Raw genomic sequence first — 21,645 nt, forward strand, 5'->3', positions numbered from 1 at the left:
CATCAACAGCAGCAGCAGCAGCATCAGCAACTAGCAACCAGCAACAGCCAGAGTAGTTAGGTAGGGCAAGCAAAAAAGTAAAAGCAACATTTACTATTTTCCTATGCTAGACGAACAGCAATTCCAGCAACGTCTTCTAATCGTGTGCAACATTTTTCTAACATTTTCCCCTTAACTGGCTAACCATAACCATCATCGTCTAATGGTGATTTTCATCCAAGCATCACAAGCTAGCACAGAGCAGTGGACTACGCCAACAGCTAGTCCAGGTGCTCCTAAGCCACATCCTTATGTGCTGGCTTGCAGACATAATTTGGGAACTGGGTGTCTTTCAACGCTTTGTGAGGCGACATCAAGGAAATTCTGTTGCAAAGGGCGGAACTGTTGTTGTTTAGTGCCACCAACTACCAGGCTCTCACAAATGAACAGCAGCACACTTCACAGACTATGCCCCCTTGATATTGTCAGAGCCATAGCCATCATCATTGCCACTGTTGGCGCTGAATCCTTAGCGGTTTGCTTCCTTCTTGTTTTCATTAATCATGTTGTTGTTGTTGTTGCTGTTTTGTACAAGAAGTTGCGAGCTCTATGGAATCTTTGCACGGATTTACTGGAACACCAACCAACCTAGCGAGAGCAAACCAATTTTTGCCATTACTTCGTTTGTAGGCTGCCTTGGCTTTTGTTGTGTTTTCGGCTTGCCTTCGCGCTTCTCTGGAAAGGCAATGCCTTCAACATCAGGCTGACTGAGGATATCCCTTCCTTTTTGTTCATCGATTGCTGTTTGCCTTTTCTTTGTGACTGTTAAAAGGAGTCAGAAAATCGAGAAAGAAAATCCAACAAAATACTCACTCGCTCGCACTTTCGCTTAATCAAGCCAGCCAGCCAGCCAGCCAGCCATCCATTCCAAGACATCTGCGAGCCACTCAACCAGACATCCAACGAACTCGAACCCAACATTCAGCCAGACCAGCCAACGATTCAGTTAGTCCGTCATTCATCCATGCAATTCGTCTGCGAAACTGAAGGGCATTTTTGTAGTCACCGAAGGAAGAAACGAAAAAAACAAAAGCAAAAATCCAGTAAAACCGGTCCCTTAGCTCTGCTGTTACTGGGGGGCACAAAAAAAATGGCTATACCACCATCATTGCCAGCAGTGTACTACACACTTACCCATAGTAGTTACACCAGCAATAGCAAAAGCCACTAAAAATAACAATCTCGCTTTATAAATGTAGAGCAAAAAGCAGCGAGGAACAAACTTTGGCAAGGGAAGGGGCCCAAAATTCCTAAATAGAAGATTATGGAAGGGTTAAAGTAAATACTAGGACCCTTTAGAAGCTTGTTGATATAGTGGGCTGACCAAAAAAATTGTTGAGAGGTTTAAACACTCATCATCATGCCTTGGTAGTATAAATCTATATTGTGTTGTGGTCTGGTGGACGGCACTAAAAAAATCCACCTAATATTCAATGCTCTGCGGATCGAATGGATGGCTTGCCTGTGCATCACAGTCGCACTGAACTTGAAGCCACTGTTGCACTTTTTTACGAAATTGGCAAAATGTTGTTGTAATGGTATATGGTTTCGGAATCTGGTGGACGACATTTCAAAAATGAGCCTACAATTCAATACCCCAGCCGGATACAAATAATGCTTCCGTAGCACAATTTAAAGTTGGCGATCGTTGGGGAATAAAACCGCGTGTCATGGACTGGTTATATACTGCAGTTAGCCGACCTATAATGCTATATGGTGTTGTGGTCTGATGGACGGTTTCCCAAAAATCCACCTGCTGTTCAATACTCAGCAGCAGAAACGAATGAATGGCTTGTCTGTACATCACGGAATGCGACCGCTGCTAATGCACTACATATTTAAAATTGGAAAACTGCAGTTTTCAGACCATTAAAATCTATGGCTTTGTGATATGTTGGACGAAATCTCGAAGAATTTCCTATTTCTCAATACCACAGACACTTTCAAATGAAAGCTTTCTTCTGCATCACATCCAAACTGAGGAAACCACACTCAACGAAAAATTGATTTGTGATTTAGTGTTTCCCAAATATCCCATTATGGAACAAAATAGAGGGAAACTAAATTTTTCACAATATCAGTTGAGTGCTACCAGTTTCAAATTTAACCTTGATGACAAGGGGACCTACTGTTTTATGCCAAGTCCGAACGGACTTTGGCTTTGTTGTTGCCAGCATTTGGTGAGGGAATAACTAATGGCCAACATGTTCATTCGTGTAAGGTTTTAGGGGGTGAAGCTGTCCCCCAATCACTCAGATTCGTACTCTACTTTCTAATACCTTCCATTTGATACCTCTATTTCCCCAATCGGTAAATATGCCCGTTTGGGTGGGGCGTTCCCCTCTTGTTACTTGACCCCAAATTTTTTTTAACAAATTTTTATTTTTGGGTTGCCTCAATCGGTGCAGCTATCTTGGCTCCGAATATTAATATCAAAATCGCCCGGACAACCTAGGACCAAATTTTTATTTTTGGGTTGCCCCAATCGGTGCAGCTATCTTGGCTCCGAATATTAATATAAAAATCGCCCGGACAACCTAGGACCTTGAAATTTTGCACACGATCTCCTCAGCTCTAACCATTTAAAATTTCTCTACCCGTTCGCACACGGCATATTTTTTACTAGTTTTTTTTTAGATTTTCTCCCACTGTGCGATGGACCGATGTTATTTGGTCCCAAATATAAACATGACGTTCAGCCAAAGACTTCATTTTAGCGACAATTAATTTTCATAGAAATTGTCGCTCAAAATTGATTTTTATACCCTCCATCATAGGATGGGGTATGATATGTGTCCAAGACCCCACAATGTATATATATTCTTGATTATCATGACATTTAAAGTTGATGTAGCCATGTCCGTCCGTCCGTTTGTCTGTCGAAAGCACGCAAACTTTCGAAGGATTAAAGGTAGGCGCTTGCACGAATACTTCCTATTAGTGTAGTTCGGTTGGGATTGTAGATGGGCCAAATCGATCCATGTTTTAATACAGCTGCCATATATACCGATTTTGGGTCTTGACTTTTTGACCCTCTAGAGGGCGCAAATCTTATCCAATTTTGTACTTGGTGTTTTTTTTTTTTAACTTTCAACAACTGTGATAAGCATGGTTCAAATCGGTTCATACCCAGATATAGCCGCCATATAAACCGATCTCCCGATAATACTTCTTGAGCTACTAGGGGGCGCTCTTCTTATCCGATTTGGCTGAAATTTTGCACATTTTGTTGAGGAATGACTTCCAACACCTGTACCAGGTATGGCCGAAATCGGTTCACACCCAGATATAGCCGCCATATAAACCGATCTCCCGATAATACTTCTTGAGCTACTAGAGGACGCTCTTCTTATCCGATTTGGCTGAAATTTTGCACATTTTGTTGAGGAATGACTTCCAACAACTGTACCAGGTATGGTCTAAATCGGTTCATAACCTGATATAGCTGCCATATAAACCGATTTACCGAATAGACTTCTTAAGCTTCTAAAGGGCGCTATTCTTAACCGATTTAGCTGAAATTTCGCACATATTGTTGAGGAATGACTTCCAACAACTGTTCCAGGTATGGCCTAAATCGGTTCATAACCTGATATAGCTGCCATATAAACCGATTTACCGAATAGACTTCTTGTGCTTCTAGAGGGCGCTATTCTTATCCGATTTGTTTGAAATTTTGCATATGTCGTTTTGGTATGTTTTCCAACAACTGTACCAGGTATGGCCTAAATCGGTTCATAACCTGATATAGCTGCCAATTTGATAGTCTGATCCACCGGAGGGCGCAATTTTTACTCGATTTGTTTGAAATTTGAGGGTACTATTTTTCTATGACTTCTAACAGCCATGACAAGTACGGTCCATATGGGTCAATAACTAGGTGTAGTTCATATATATATTGAAAAAATCATTCAAAGATCGTGACAAATGCGATCCTTGGTGGAGGGTATATAAGATTAGACCCGGCCGAACTTAGCGCGAATTACTTGTTTATACAAGGTTAGGTTAGATTAGGTTTAAGTGACAGTCTGCCATCAGACTCACTAAGACGTTTTCGTCCATTGTGATACCACAGGAACAGAAAAAGGAAGATGCCTTCTGGAGCCTACCGTTGAACCATCCAGATCGCTTTAAAAAGTCCAATAACTTGCGAATGTTCACATCTGCCAAATCAGACAGGTTCACAAAGAAATGAGAACCTAAAGTGGAACTCCTTCTAACTGCTAGTGCGGGACACACACACAGAAGGTGTTCTATAGTCTCTTCTTCTTCCTCGATGTCCTCACAGCTTCTACAAAAGTCGTTGCTGGCAACCTTCAGTCTGTCGGCATGTTTTCCGATTAGACAGTGAACTGTCATGACGGACACAATGACTGAGACTTCTGTTCTAGATAATGACAGCAAAGCAGTAGACCTCTTCAAGTCTACATGAGGCCACATAATTTTGGAATGCTCACAGATCCCTCTTTGTGACCATCTATCATTCGTTGCCCTTCGGGCCTGGTCTTGAAAACTTAGCTTACATGTCGCTAAAGGCATAACCACAGATTCCAGTGTTCCTGGAATGTGTAAATTAGTTCCTAGTCTCGCAAGCTCGTCTCCTTTAGAATTCCCTGGGATATCTTTGTGGTCCGCCACCCAGAACAGGTGGATTTTGAACTGTTCAGACATCTCGTTGAGAGATCTGCGACAGTCGAGGGCGGTTTTTGTGTTCAGAAATACGTGCTCCAGGGATTTAATGGCTGCCTGGCTGTCTGAGAAGATATTTGTGCCAATCGTCGTAATGACATTATATCTTAGCCATTCCACCACTTCCTTGCAATGATCTCTGCTTTATACACACTGCATCGGTCAGGTAACCTCTTCGATATAACCAGTTCTAGATCTTTAGAGTACACCCCAAAGCCCACCTGGTCGTTTAGTTTGGAACCATCGGTAAAGAAGTTTATGTAACTTCTGTTACCAGGGATATCGGTTCTATCCGCCATCCTTTGGATTCGATTAAGTATTGAGCAGTAGGTGGACTTTTTAATCGCCGTCCACCAGACCACTACACCATATAGCATACAAAATCGCATTAAATTTTCATGTTCACAAAATTTTGATTTCCTGAACTTTGTTTTTTTTTTTGATAAGTTTGCAAAAATGGGATATCAGTGAAATTCACAATTTTAAGCAAATTTCACAATATATTCACATTGCTGTTGTTTTCTTATCTGGGGCCATTGGGTGTACTTTGCTGTTAGGCACACATGACTAGGGTTGACATGCTAGATAAATACATTATACGGAAAAATTTATTAAACTTTTTTCCTAAGAAATACGCATTTGTAGCTTTCTTTGCTTAGATTTCTCCATTAAATTGTTGGAGCAACAACTTTAACCCATTTCTCCTTTTGAAAAACTTAAACCAAAACCCTGGCAACTCTGTTAACATTTCAGTACCTAATAACATTTTACGGTCGCGCTAAGCGCTAAAGCTGCGAATGACAACTGGAAAAAATCGGTCTGTAGTTTTACATGATATGCTCTATGGGCAACAGCCAACACAAAGCTGAGAGCCCAGTAGAAAATGTTGCTCAATTCTGTTGCTTTTCTTTTCCAGTGGTAAAGGCTGACAACAGACACAGAGCCTGAGAAGCAGAGCAGCACATTGACTGACTCATTCATGAATATTTTTCTTTGGCATTTGGCAACTAAACATGAGACCAAGTAGAGTCAAACAACAAACAAAACCTGCCTTGTTAGACGATGACTACTAGCAACGACAACAGCAGAGTTTTGACAAAAAATTGCTGCTGTTGCCCGCCTTAGCTTAGTTCTTTCTTCTGTTGTATGGAATGTTGGCAACTTTTGTGGTTGAAGCCGCGATGCATCATCCATCGGCAACAACAGCCACCAATGACTGGCAACACAGAATTTGTAGGCAGTGTCAGCAACAGAAGTGCAAATTGTCAGCCTGGCAACATGGATGGATGACTGGCTGGTTGGCTGAGCTTTTAAGAAAAAAAAAATTGGCTAGAAAACCAGATTTTCCCCACTTCCCTTGTCTGGCTGTCTTCGATGCCGGCAGAAGCAGATACAAATATTTCCCTGGTTTGCGAAAAGCAGCTCAAACCCTTCTGACTGCCTGTGACTGCCTTTCCTCATACTCTCTCACTAATGGAATTTCATGCTCTTTCGGGATTCTCCTTTCAATGCCAACAGCTACTAGATGAGATGAAAAGAGGAGCCAAACGCGGCTGGTTGGCTGAGGAGGAGGACAACATTTAAGGAAACTCCTGTAGATACCAACTAATGCTGGTCCTGTTTACTTTGGCAAACCAAAGAGAAGTTTCAACATTCATTTTGGTAGGGTGGGTGTATTGTGTAGGTAATTTGATGAAAGAGATATCCTTGCTCCCTTAAGTGTGTGTCCTTTATGGCAATGGCTTAGTGAATTTGAAATTTTTCGGGGTGTTTCTATTTCGCTGTTAATTTTATAATGAGTTTCACTTATTTAAATATTCATTAAAATGTTTCTCTCCGTGTCCTTTGATTTAGTTAAAGGAGTTGAAGTTTTAAACATCAGCCAAGTTCTAGATATTGCCATCAACCATCTGCTTAATTTCGACATATGGGGAATTGGCTGCAATAGTAACATGGCATAGGCGGAGCGATGAGGACCACGCCCACTAGGGCACTGGAGACCCTTTGACATACAGATTAAATTTGAGCCAGCCATTGTGGCTATGAGACTTCAGGCAATGGGAGAATAGATTGTGGATAGAAGCAGGTCAAACCATCGCAGTATAATTGAGGCACCGATAGGAAACTTGAAAGGAAAGAGGTTTCCGATCGGATACCTGAGACGAAACTTAAGGTCGAGTGCGAGGCACTGCTGCCAGCGGCATAGTCTTGGACTGACGGAACCCTAGTATTGCCATCTGGAAGATCATGTTACACGGATGGATCAAAGCTAAAGGACAGAATGGGCCTGGGGGTCTACATTGAGAACCCAAGGACTGAGATCTGTTTTAGACTGCCTGACGGTCCTGCAGGCGGAGGTCCGGGCGATCATGGAATGCGTGAGGTGGTGTGGTGCTAACGCGAGGACGTCGAGTGTGAACATCTTTACAGACAGTAAAATGACCATGAGGGCGATAATAACCAGGACTATAGGGTCGCGAACATTCTTGCAGTGTAAGAAGGAGGTTAACGCCTTCTCTGAGAATAATGGCACAATTCGCATCGTTTGGGTGCCGGGCCATAACGGAGTAAGGGGAAATGAAAGGGCAGACGATTTGGCAAAGAAGGGCTGGGGACTGCCATCAATAAACTTGGTTAACTCGAAGCCTTTCGGGTCGACGCAGTCCGAGTTAAGGGCGTGGGCTACACTGTGGCACAGCGAAACGGTCGGTAGAACGGCGAAAATCCAATGGGATGACCCAGATCGTGAGAGGACGAGGCTTTTACTGAAAGGAAGCAAGAAGGAGGTCAGTAAAGCTTTTGGTATCATAACGGGACGCCTAGGACAACGAGCTCATTTATGCAAAATCGGTGCGGCAAGTGATAGACGGCGTCTTTTAGCCGCGAAAGCCGGTACTTAGGTGGGACACAATACCAGGCATGAACCAGCTTAGGGAGTGGTGTGGAAACCAATTAAGAATTTTGTAAGTAGCACGGAATTCCTAACGTAAAATTTTCTTTTTCGAGGTTACTTTTTAGTATTTTGAGCGCACAACAAGCCGATTACTGGCTTAGATGTATGTCTATAGTGGCATGTGGTGCATTAATGTCCGCACCCTCTTTTCAACCTAACTTAACCAGATCTACTACTTCCGTTGACCGACTCATGATATCAAAGTCGTCGTCGTAGGCGAGTAATATGTGTTTTCTTGTGAGTAGTGTGCCATATCAATATACATCTGCATCTCGTAAAATCTACTCCAGCAGGTTATTAAAGAGATCACACGATCTCCTTGTCTGAAATTCGCTTGGTATAGAATGGTTCGGAAAGATTCTTTCCTATTCTTACTGAGGAACATGTATCAGCAAGTGCCATCCTTCAGTGTCTTGTCCATTTTGCAGGGATACTGAACTCAGGCATGGCTTGAAATAGCTTTGAACGCATAGGGCTGTCGAAGGGGACTTTGCAATTCAAGTCCTTCTCGGGGGGTCTTTTTCAGGATTTGGCGGATTTGAGTAAATCACTGGTCTATGATGGATTTACCAGGTCTAAAGCCACACTGATAGGGCCCAATTATTTCGTTGACATTAGACTTAGAGTAAGCTTTCACACAGTACACCCGATAGTATTTTGTATGCGATGGGGAGGGGACTTACTCTTCTGTAGTTGGCACATACCGTCTTGTCCCCTTTTATGTGTACGGGACATAGTATGCTGAGGTTCCAACCATAGGGTATGCTTTATTCTACCCAGATTGCGCAGATAAGCTGATGCATACGCCTTATCAGCGTGTCGCCTCCGGTCTTAAATACTTCAGCGGGTAACCCGTCGGCTCCTGCTGCATTGTTGTTCTTCAGTCGGGTCACTACTACTTGGCCCTCATTCTGACTAAGAGGTAAACATTCTGTACCATCATTAGGGATTGGTTCTGCGGTATGCTCATGGCCATCATCCTCGGACACCAGCAGCTGGGAAAAGTGTTATTTCCATATCCTGTGCACACTGTCTGTATCAGTAACCATATATATTTTTTTTTTTGATTTTATTATGTAATTCTTTGGTAGAATTTTCGGACCTCAATCTGGCTGCTCAACATATCGATTCGTTCACACTCACTTCTTTCCATTTCCTTCTTCTTATTGCGGAAGAGACGGTTCTCCTGTCTCCTTTTCTTCTGATAACTCTCCTTCGCCTGGCGCATTGCTACTGACTGTAATGTTGCCATGTGTGCCGCTTTCTTGACAACAGTAGCTTTTTGGTACTCCTGGTCGTACCATGGGTTCCTTGGAGAAGGTTTTTGGTACCTAAGTACGGATGTGGCGGCTCTTTCCATGGAGTGGACAATGATTTGCTCCAGTGCTACTATACTATCGGGACAAGTAGTGCTTTCATTAAACAATTGGTTCAGCCGTTCAGCAGGTTCAGCTGTTGTATTGGCAGCTTTCCGTACGTTTCTCGCCACACTTAGACGAGTTCGAACCTTTGCTGCTACCAAGTAATGATCCGAATCCAAGTTCACCCCTCGGATCGATCGTACATCTAACACGCTGGTTGAATGCCTTCCACCTATTACTACGCGATCTATTTGTTTTCTCGTGTTTTGATCAGGTGACAGCCATGTGAACGTGTGAATCCTTCGATGTTGGAATCTGGTGCTGCTAACCACCATGTTCTTTGCCGCGCCGAAGTCTATTTGCCTCAACCGGAAGTTTCTTCGTGTAGGCTAAATTTTCCAACTATTGGGCCAAAGATATTTTCCTTCGCTATTTTCGCATTAAAATCTCCCATACCGATTTTATTATCATGGGCGGGACAGCGGTCATATTCTCTTTCTAAGCGCTCGTAAAAAATGTCCTTGGTCTGTTTGCCCTTGTCTTCTGCCGGGGAATGGGAGCGAATAAGGCTGATGTTGAAGATCGAGGGCTTTATGCGGATTGTGGTTAGCCTCTCATATACTGGAGTAAGGCTGGAGACAAAGAATTTCAATCTCCGACTAACCACAAATCCACAGCCAAATTCATGCCTTATTTCATGACAGCTATAATATAGGATGTCACCTCCGATTTTGTTGTGGAGCCCTTTCTGAGCTATGGCACTTTCTGTGTAGTAGTAATGTTTTCCCTGTATGTCTCCCATACATCCGGGTGCGGACATTCCAAGAGCAGATACGCAAATCATAATCCTTACATTGTTTGCGGGGGTCTTCAACATAGGGAGGAACTCTTTTAAATCTTCTAAGTTTTTTCATAGTAATTTCTTCAAGTTTTCCGTGTGATGTGCTACTAACCCGACAGCCCAACCCATCTTTTTATCGTTCAAAAGGTGAACTAGTGACACATTGTAGTTCACTGCCTTTAGCGGATGTGAATGGTAGCTACCCAGGTAACACCGCGGGGAGGTTTGTATCCACATTTGAGATGAAGAAAGGCCAAGATAAGCCTGGATTTTGCCAAGTTAAAACCAATCGAACCCGTTGCTTGGTTTCCAACATCCCCAAGTCACACATCAATAAAAAGTATCTGCGCAAAATGTCAAGCAGATATATATCCTTATTCCTTCGAGCGCTATCGCATTTCTACTAACGGACGGACTTGGCTATGCCTAGACGGTCAATTATACTATACATTAAGGTGGGTCGATTTTTTTTCTTTTAATGCGCGGATTATGATTTGATCTTAGATCCATGGTTTCTTCGGAGAATTTTATGAAGATTTTGTTTTTGCTATACGATTTTTATACCCTCCTCCATGGGATGGAGGGTATACTAATTTTGTCATTCCGTTTGTAACAACACGAAATATGCGTCTAAGACCCCATAAAGTATATATTGGGTTGCCCAAAAAGTAATTGCGGATTTTTCATATAGTCGGCGTTGACAAATTTTTTCACAGCTTGTGACTCTGTAATTGCATTCTTTCTTCTGTCAGTTATCAGCTGTTACTTTTAGCTTGCTTTAGAAAAAAATGTAAAAAAAGTATATTTGATTAAAGTTCATTCTAAGTTTTAATAAAAATTCATTTACATTCTTTTAAAAAAATCCGCAATTACTTTTTGGGCAACCCAATATATACAATATATTCTTGATCGTCATGACATTTTAAGTCGAACTAGCCATGTCCGTCCGTCCGTCCTTCTGTCGAAAGCACGCTAACTTTCGAAGGAGTACAGCTAAATGCTTGAAATTTAATAACTATATCCTATAAGTGTAGATCGGTTGGGATTGTAAATAAGCCAAATTGATCCGTGTTTTGATATAGCTGCCATATAACCCGATCTTGGGTCTTGACTTCCTGAGCATCTGGAGGGCGCCAATCTTATCTGATTTGGCCGAAAATTTTAACGTGATGTTTTGGTATCACTTCCAACAACTGCGTATAGGAGTATGGTTCAAATCGGTTCATAACCTGATATAGCTGCCATATACATCGATCTTGGGTCCTCACTTCTTGAGCATCTAGAGATCGTAGTTCTTATCCAATTTGGCCGAAAATTTGCACGTGGTGTTTTGGTATTACTTCCAACAACTGCACTAAGTATGGTTCAAATCGGTTCATAATCTGATATAGTTGTCATATAAACCGATCTTGGGTCTTGAGCATCTAGAAGGCGCAATTCATATCCGATTTGGCTGAGGTTGTTGATAAGACTGAAGTTGTTTGATAAGACTTCTAAAAACTGTGCTAAGTATGATTTAAATCGGTTCACAACCTGATATAGCTATCATATAAACCGATCTTGGGTCTTGACTTCTTGAGCATCTAGAACGTTCAATTCTTATCCGATTTGGCTGAAATTTTGCATGAAGTTGTTTGATAAGACTTCTAAGAACTGTGCTAAGTATGGTTTAAATCGGTCCATAACCTGATATAGCTGCCATATAAACCAATCTTGGATTTTGACTTCTTGAGCATCTAGAGGGCGCAATTCATATCCGATTTGGCTGAGATTTTGCATGAAGTTGTTTGATAAGACTTCTAACAACTATGCTAAGTATGATTTAAATCGGTCCATAACCTGATATAGCTGCCTTATATACCGATCTTGGATGTTGACTTCTTGAGCCACTAGTGGGCGCAATTTTTATCCGATTTTTCTGAAATATTGTACAACGGCGTTTACCATGACCTTCAACATACATTTCCAATATGGCCTTAATCGATCAATAGCCTGTTATAGCTCCCATATTAACTGTTCTCCCGATTATGCTTCTTTAGCCCCTACAAGGCGCAATTCTTATTCGAATGGACTGAAATTTTACCCAATGACTTCCACTATGGTCTTCAACATTCAATTCACTTAAAGTTCGAATCGGCATAACAGTTCTAATCCATTATTCTTTGTTTGCCTTAAAAGAGATACCGCGCAAAGAACTCGACAAATGCCATCCATGGTAGAGGGTATATAAGATTCGGCAGTGCGACACCTCTTTGGAGAGAAGTTTTACTTGGCATAGTACCTCACAAATGTTGCCAGCATTAGAAGGGGAAAACCACCGCTGAAAATGTTTTCTGATGATCTCGCCAGGATTCGAACCCAGGCGTTCAGCGTCATAGGCGGACATGCTAACCTCTGCGCTATGGTGGCCTCCGGTCTTGATTCTAATGTTAACTTAAATTTATGTAGCTAAGACTTATTTACTCATATTTAATACTAACTTTAACCCAATTTCTTTTTCAGGTGCAATACAAGCCACTGCAAAGGTAAGTGATTTTAAAATTATAAAACAGAATGCCTTGTGTGATTTCAACAGCATATTGTCCTGATATAAACCACTTGTTTCACGGTTCTTTCGACTTCACTAAGCAGTTTAACATAATACACCATCTGACTAATAGTGAGTACGCATCACATTTCAAATTTAAAAGCATTTACTATCATTATACTAGCTAATATAAATGGGTAGGCCATCCTTATTAAATGATTTTGGATGTTACCTATAATATGCGAATTTAAACATCCTTTGTACTACTATTAAGGAAAAAATCCTTAATACCAAGTAAAATATCTTTCACCAAAGCAAATTTTCCTTTGGCTAGGTTAGGTTTTCCTCAAAAAATTAAAAAAATTTGCGTATTTAGAAAACTTACAAAAATCGTAAAATGAAAATGAAATGCTGGTGAGTTTCATAAAAATCGGTTCAGATTTAGATATAGCTGCCATATGTGTATATCGCCCGATTTTCACTCCTAGAGCCACTGCAAGCGCATTTAGTGACCAATCTTACCAAAATTTTGTACAACGATTTCCTCGACGACTTTTACAATATCTGTAAAGTTTGTTCGAAATCGGTTCAGATTTAGATATAGCTCCCATATATATGTTTGCCCGATTTTAAGAAATATTGCAATAATGTGTTAATTTGTTAACCGATTCTGCCGAAAATTGGCAAGAAGGATTTCCTTATGACTCTTCATATTACTGGTGAAATTCATAGAAATCGGTTCAAATTTAGATATAGCTGTCATATGCGTATATCGCCCGATTTTCACTACTATAGCCACTACCAACGCATATATTGAACAACCTTACCAAAATTTTGTACAACGATTTCCTCGACGACTTTTACAATATCTGTAAAATTTGCTCGAAATCTGTTCAGATTTCTATATAGCTCTCATATATATATTTGTCCGATTTTGAGGAATATTGCAATAAATTGCCCATTTGTTAAGCGATTCTCCCGAAACTTGACAAGAAGAATTTTCTTATGACTTATAGTTTTCCTGGTGAATTTCATAGAAATCGGTTCATATTTAGGATATAGCTTCCATATATTTATTTCGCTTGATTTTCACTTATAGTGCCACTGCAAGCGCATTTATTGACCAATCTTGCCAAAATCGGCGCAACTACCACAATATCTAAGAAGTTTGGTCGAAATCGGTTCAGATTTAGATATATCTCATATATATACATTCGTCAGATTTTAGGTAATTTACAATAATGGTGTCATTTGTCAACCGCATTATTTGCTCGAAATTTGATACGGAGTGTTTACTAATCCGTCTGAAAACATCCACCGAAGTCCATCAAAATTGATTCAGAATTAGATATAGCTCCCACTTTGTACTTATAGGGAAGGTGTAGGGTGTTATTCAGTCGGCTCCGCCGGACTCTTGCCTTTCCTTACAGATTTTTTTTTTTTTAATTTTTGACAGATATTTTTTTAGGAAAATTTTTTAAAAATGGATTTAAAAATTTTTCGAATATATTAAAAAAATATTTTTATTTTTAAATACGTAAGCCACTATGTTTTTACAATAAAAAATATGTTTTTTTTTATATTTTATTATATCTAAGAAAATAAAAGTGGGTTTTAATGACTTTGAAATAAAATCGCACCTTCGCTCAAAAGTAGTTGGCTTTTCACCATAAATGTATTTTTTGAGAGTAGAAAAATCAAATTGCAACAAAACTCTAATGGGGTTTCCAGAAATCCTACTTCTAAGAACTTTCAGAACACTTTTTGTTTCAATATTTGACTTATAAAACAAATTTCAGACTTTGGTCAAACCAATTTCCTCCCAAAGCATGACCTAATATGACGAAAAAAACTATTTAAACTTTTTTTCATTCATTCACTTTACGCCAATCGTTACTTCATGGGTTAGAATTAGGACAAACATTTCTTCAGTATACGATTCTGGATCCCGCTGGTTTACGATTCTGGATGCCAGTACATCTTCATAAAAAATTTCAAAAAGTGTGGTTTTGTTCTTGGACTAGTTGCGATTTTCTAAAATTTTTTTTTTTAACGAATTTATTAACCTCATATTGGGCATCTGATACTGCATCAATGTCGTCTCTTATGCATTCACCTAACATGTGATAAAACAACAAAATCTTCAAATATCAGACACGAGTGTAACATTCCATCATTATCTATAGAAAGCAATAACCAAGTTATCAAAAATTCATAGTCATGTGGAGATTTTTTTTTTACTTCTTCTAACTCACATTAAGGCTTTAATATGGTCTGCCCATTGCTTCTTCGATAACGATATTTACACCCAACAATCTTTGAAAAAATAAAAAAAACAACTTTATTGCATTTTCTTAATCGACTATGGTATTACATTCCTTTGGCACTATCGTTTCTTGTCTCATAGCTGCCTGTGGCAAGTCCCTCTCAGATTACCATACTATGGTGCTGAACTTAATCTCGGCTAGCTATGCTTATCTACTGCATACATAGTTCATGGTATCGTTCCCCCTCCTAGAGACGCGGCAAATTGGCAGCGTTTCTATTACTCATCCCACTGGCATTTCTGTGGATCTTTGCTTTGTTTGACGCTTTCGCGCAAAACTTTTCAACATTTTGGTTTTTTTTTTTCTTTATTTTGTGTTCAATGACTTTCATTTCTGCAAAACCAAATAATTCTCAGGCAAATTTTTCGATGCTTGCCCCATAGCCGCCTCATCGTCATTAAATCAAATTCTGCGTTCCTAATAACTCACCAGGCAAAACAAAATGGCATTTCTGCAAATAATAGAAGACGATGGCAATGGCGACGACAACGACACTACACCAACCAGCCACAAAAACCAGCAAAAGAAGAAGAAAATACCAACAAAAACTTAAATGATGTAGACAAAAAAAAATAAACGAAAAAGAAAACCAAAAATGAAAACCAAGTCGATTCAATTCATTTTGAACATAGCAGTAGTAGTAGTTTGTGCTATGACGTTATGTATCGAATAATTTCGTTTATAGGTACATTAAAGTGGGTGGTGTGTGTATAGCATAGACAAGCCAGCATAAGCTGTCACAGCGCAATGTACCAAATGTTACTCTAGACGAGAAATTAAATTTCAAAAATAATATACTGAAGGCGCAGAAGGCAACATTAACCGGGGTTCATTGAAGGTTTCAACTACTTGTCATTGACTGGCTGTATACAGACCTATAATGCTATATGGCGTTGTCGTTTGGTGGACGGCACTTAAAAAAGCCAGCTACTGTTCAATACACAGACATATTCAAACGATGGCTTATCTGTATATCACACGACAAAACTTGCCCTGAATTTAACTCTACACTTAATATTTCGTACTTTAATTGGCTTTGAGAGAACATTTGTTCCACTAACCGAACGTAGAATAGCGATCCAAGCGCCTCGAACTTCTGCACTAATTTTAAAATCTGTGACACCAAGTTTCAAGGTGTCTCCCACCACTCGATATTTCCATCGGGCTTTTGGTCTTCCTGGTTTACGTGTATCACCGTCTTTGACTTCAAAATACTTCTTTGCTGCAGCTTCTTCATCCATTCTGACAACATGACCTAGCCAACGCAACCGTTGTATATTGATGCGTGTAACTATGCTATCGTCGTCATACAGCTCGTGGCTATATTCTCCATTAACGCAAATTGGTCCATATATTTTACGGAAGAATCTTTCTCTCAGATACTCCCAGCACTGCCTCATCTGCTTTCACAAGTGTACCCATGCCTCAGAACCATATAACGACACGGGTAGTATCATTCTCCATTAACGCAAATTGGTCCATATATTTTATGGAAGAATCTTTCTCTCAAATACTCCAAGCACTGCCTCGACTGCTTTCACAAGTACTCATGCGTCAAAACCATATAACAACACGGGTAGTATCAGTGTCTTGTATAGTGTAATCTTCATCTGTCGAGAGGTGGCCTTGTTTTTAAACTGCTTACTTAGTCCAAAGTAGCATATGTTTGCCAGTATTATTCTTCGCTTTATCTCAAAACTGGTGTCATTCATTTCGGTTACGGCGGTGCCGAGGTAGATAAAGTTACTGACTAACCCAAAGTTGTGGTTCCCAACTTTCTTAATTTTCTTTATCTGCTCGGTTGTACAAGGCGCTGAAGGGAGTTGAAATCATCCATTTCGTCTTATCTCCATTTAATGCCAGATTCATTTTCACTTACTCTCTTTCGATCCTTTCAAAGGCTGCAGTTACTACTTCCGATGACCGGCCTATGATGTTGATGTCGTCAGCATAGGCGAGTATCATGTGTTCTCTTATGATAAGTGAGCCATATCAATTCACATCTGCATCTCGTAGAATCTTCTCCAGCAGGGTATTGAAGAGATCACCAGATAGGCTGTCTCCTTGTCTGAAACCTCATTTGGTATTAAATGGTTCCGAGAGATTCTTTTCTATTCTTACGGAGGAACGAGTATCAGCAAGTGTCATCCTGCAGAGTCTTATAAATTTTTGAGGGAAACCTAACTCAGACATGGCTTGAAATACCTTTGAATGTAAGGGGGTATAGAAAGCGGCAATGTAGTCAACAAAGAGATGGTAGGTGTTGATTTGACCTTCTCGGGTCTTTTCCAGGATTTGCTGAAGTTTGAATATCTGGTCCAGGGTGGATTTACCAGGTCTAAAGCCGCATTGATAGGGCCCAATTATCTCAATGACTTTAGGTTTTAATCTTGCACACAGTACGCTCGAGAGTATCTTGTATGCGATGGGGAGGAGACTTATTCCTCTGTAGTTGGCACATTCCGTCTTGTCTGCTTTTTTGTGTGCGGGACATATTGGGTTGCCCAAAAAGTAATTGCGGATTTTTCATATAGTCGGCGTTGACAAATTTTTTCACAACTTGTGACTCTGTAATTGCATTCTTTCTTCTGTCAGTTATCGGCTGTTACTTTTAGCTTGCTTTAGAAAAAAAGTGTAAAAAAAGTATATTTGATTAAAGTTCATTCTAAGTTTTATTAAAAATGCATTTACTTTCTTTTAAAAAATCCGCAATTACTTTTTGGGCAACCCAATAGTATGCTGAGGTTCCAATTATCGGGTATGCGTTCTTTTAGCCAGATTGCGCAGATAAGCTGATGCATATGCCTTATTGGCGTGTCGCCTCCAGTCTTAAAGTTCAGCTAGTGACCCGTCGGCTCCTGCTGCCTTGTTGTTCTTCAGTCGGGTCACTGCTACTTGGACCTGATTTTGATTAGGAGGTAAACCATCTATACCATCATCATTGATTGGTTCTGCGGTATTCGCCGCTAACGTCGGACAGTTGTGTAAAATATTCTTTCCATATCCTCAGCATGCTATCTGTGTCACTAGCCAGATTTCCTTCTTTATCTCTGCAGGAGGATGTGCCTGCACCAAAGCCATCAGTTTGATGTTTAATTATTTGGTAGAATTTCCAGACTTCATTCTAACTGCTATACATCTCAATTCGCTCACACTCACTTCTTTCCATTTGCTTTTTCTTTCTGCGGAATAGACGTTTGTCCTTTCTCTTTTTTTCCCGATACCTCTCCTTCGTGTGACGCGTTGCTACTGATTGCAGGGTTGCTGTGTCCCTGAAAAATATCAGCATCATGCTCTTCTTTCAAATACCATTTATTTAAACCCCAATGAGACGTCCCTCAAACACATGACCCCAAAAAAGGTTATCAAATTCGTTTTCTAATCTCAAATACCTTTCATCTGAGCCACATATTGGCATGGTCGAAAATTGGATATCAAAATTCTATTCTACTCCCAAATACCTTTTTTGATCCCCATATTGCGATCGTCACTAAAAAATTGCTGTTTGTGGGGTATTTTTGGTCCCGAAAGTGGGTGTCAATTCTTGCTCTACCCCCCCATTACTTTCATTTAAGCTCCACATTGACATTGTCGGTAAATATGGCCGATTTAGGGGTGTTTTGGGGTGGTTTCCCAACCACTAAGCCCGGTGCTCTATTCTCATATAACTATATATCATTTATTTGAACCCGATATTGCCATTGGCCTTAAAATTTGAAATCAAATTCGTTTTCTAATCTCATTTAAACTCCTTATTGCAAAAGTCAGCAAATATGTCTGGTTTGGGGTATTGGCCCAAAAAACAATATTACGTTATATTACGTTCCACTCTCTTTAAGACCCAAAATTTCTTGGTGAACAAATACGTCCAATGGGGGGTTTTTATGGTGGTGGGACGTCCCCTGGACAGTTGGCCCCTTATGTTGATATCAGATACGTGGTCTACTCCCAAATACCTTTAATTTGTGTCGGCATTTGTTTAATTTGTGTCGGCAAACATGACCGGCTTGGGGGTGTTTTTGGGGGATGGGCGGCCACTCAGTGAGTTGGCCTTGAAAATATATTGGGTTGCCCAAAAAGTAATTGCGGATTTTTTAAAAGAAAGTAAATGCATTTTTAATAAAACTTAGATTAGACTTTAATCAAATATACTTTTTTTACACTTTTTTTCTAAAGCAAGCTAAAAGTAACAGCTGATAACTGACAGAAGAAAGAATACAATTAAAGAGTCACAAGCTGTGAAATAATTTGTCAACGCCGACTATATGAAAAATCCGCAATTACTTTTTGGGCAACCCAATATATATCGGATTTGTGTTCTACTCTAAAAACCCTCTTATTTGAGTCTCATATTGCAATAATCAGCAAATACTTCCTATTTGGGCGGTGTTGTTGGCGTGGCGTGGCCCTTTTTCCCGAATATTGATATCAGATTCGTGCTTTACTCCCAAAGACCTTTCATTTGAGCCCCATATTCCTATAGTCGTAAATTTTTCCCCTTGGGGTGATGTTTTTGGGGATAGGCGCCCCCCCCCCAAATACTTGGTCCCATATTTGGATATCAGATTCGAATTCTACACTTAAATACCTTTTATTTAAGCCCCATATTCCCATGGTCAGATTCGTGCTTTACTCCCAAAGACCTTTCATTTGAGCCTCATATTCCTATGGTCGTAAATTTTTCCCCTTGGGGGGATGTTTTTGGGGATAGGCGGCCCCCCCTCCAAATACTTGGTCCCATATTTGGATATCAGATTCGAATTCTACACTTAAATACCTTTTATTTAAGCCCCATTTTCCCATGGTCAGTAAAACAGTCCTGTTTGGGGGGTGTTTTGGGGAAGGGGTGGACCCCCAGAAACCTGGTCCCACATTTGGATATTAGATTCGTATTCTACTCGCAAATACCTTTCATTTGAGTCCCATATTGCCAAGGTCGGTAAATATGTCCGATTTAAGGGTGTTTTGGGGCTTGGGGTGGTCCCCCTAACACTTGGTCCGACAATTGGATATCAGATATGTTTTCTTATCCTAAATACCTTTCATTTGAGTCCCATATTGCCTTGATTGGTTTAAATGTATGTTTAGTAGGTTTTAGGGTGGGGCGGCCTCCCTAGGTACCCCATCCGAAATTTGGATACCAAATTGGTTTTTTTTGGGTACTATATGAGAGCACACAAAATTTCGTTTAAATCGCACCACCCATCTCCAAAATGTGGCCTTCTGAAAATTATGGTAAGGGGGAGAGTCCGCCCCCCTTCAGATATCAAAAGATGTAGTACCCTATTTTCACCACGGGATCATTATGCACCATCTTTGAAAATTTCAAGAAAATCGGTTCAGCCGTATCTGGGTCTATAAGGAACACACAAACAAACACAAATTGATTTTTATATATTGGGTTGCCCAAAAAGTAATTGCGCATTTTTTAAAAGAAAGTAAATGCATTTTTAATAAAACTTAGAATGAACTTTAATCAAATATACTTTTTTTACACATGTTTTCTAAAGCAAGCTAAAAGTAACAGCTGATAACTGACAGAAGAAAGAATGCAATTACAAGCTGTGAAAAAATTTGTCAACGCCAACAATATGAAAAATCCGCAATTACTTTTTGAGCAACCCAATATAAAATTCTTGGCTTCAGTAGCATTTTAAATCGAATTCTTGGATGAATTTTTTTCATGGCTTTGTCATCATCTTTTGCCCAGTGGTAATGTTACCCACTCTAGTAAACATATAGAGAAAATGCATAAATGAAATACACTATAAAAGCATATTATCTGCTTATAGCTGAAATGGATTAAGTCCATTTTCATAATTACATGTCTAAAGCAGGTAGGTAATGTAAAAAAGTCTACACCACTACAACACTATTTTTGTAGAAGTTCTCCTAAAATTCTTATCACATTGGATTTAACTACTTTTAGCATGAGAACCGTATTGAAAATTTTTTATCCCATTGGATTTAACCACTTTCAGCTTGATAACCGTAATACTCATCAATTGTACATTGTACATACTCTGTCGTACATTTGCCATAAATCTCGGGAAACCAAATAGTGAGTGGGAGACTAAAAGAGAGCGGCATTAGCAACGGCATCAGCCACAGTGTAGGAAAGATGTTTTGGCATTCATGCTGTTGCAGTGTATGCAGCCCAATAGTTGGGCTGACAGCTCGTACTCCTACTCTGTATATGTATATGAAGTCTAGTGTAGTTGGGCAAAACATGTTTTGACATTCAAGGCGATTGCATGGTGACTTAAGGTGCAGATAATACTACAACAGTGTATTTGGTTTGATTTTTGTCTTAGAGATGTTAAGTGTATTATATCACTGGCTAATTTATGCTGCTTATCTAATGGATAATCTAAGAAAAAAGTTACTTAGATTGCAGTTATATAGGTTAGATACATCTTCAATAAGAGTTGGTCAGGAATTAAGGTACAGATCGCATTTGAAGTCAAATCGTCACAAGATTTTTCAAATGTTCATTTTTTGTTGTTACTAATGGATTGAGATTTAAATATAGTTTTCTTATTAAGATATCGACCAATTTCCATTAATAGAGCTGAAGTTAGCTGAAATCATTGTAGGGCAGATTTAGGGTAGTGGGCGCTTTGTAGCGTTCTTGGATCACCAGTGCAGGGATCTTGGGTTCGATTCCCGCTAGAAGCCTTGGTCTGTCGCTACTATGGTATCACAATGGACTTAAAATTGTCTAAGTGAGTCTGTAAAGGTTTGCCACTCTTACCTAACCTAACCTAGGGTACTTTATTGTCGATTCCGCCAGAATTTGGCCTTTCCTTACTGGTTCCTACTCCATTTGGTTGTGTGTTTCTTTACAAATAATCTTTTTCTGCTTCATTTAGGACATTTCATGAGGACATCTATATTAGATGGTTAAT

The 21,645-nt window shown here is 39.8% G+C and overlaps 1 protein-coding gene across 1 annotated transcript in view; it reads left to right on the top strand.

Annotated features, from left to right (window-relative positions):
* Positions 1-12,383: 12,383 nt before the first annotated feature.
* The window catches only part of LOC106088180 (neurogenic protein mastermind), a 347,773-nt gene continuing 338,511 nt past the window's right edge, over positions 12,384-21,645 (top strand). Inside the window, exon 1 of the mRNA XM_059370279.1 lies at positions 12,384-12,408. The gene's annotated coding sequence lies outside the window, so the exon portion shown is untranslated. The remainder of the gene's footprint in view (positions 12,409-21,645) is intronic.

The sequence above is a fragment of the Stomoxys calcitrans genome, chromosome 5 (assembly GCF_963082655.1).
Source record: "Stomoxys calcitrans chromosome 5, idStoCalc2.1, whole genome shotgun sequence".
Taxonomy (NCBI): Eukaryota; Metazoa; Arthropoda; class Insecta; order Diptera; family Muscidae; genus Stomoxys; species Stomoxys calcitrans.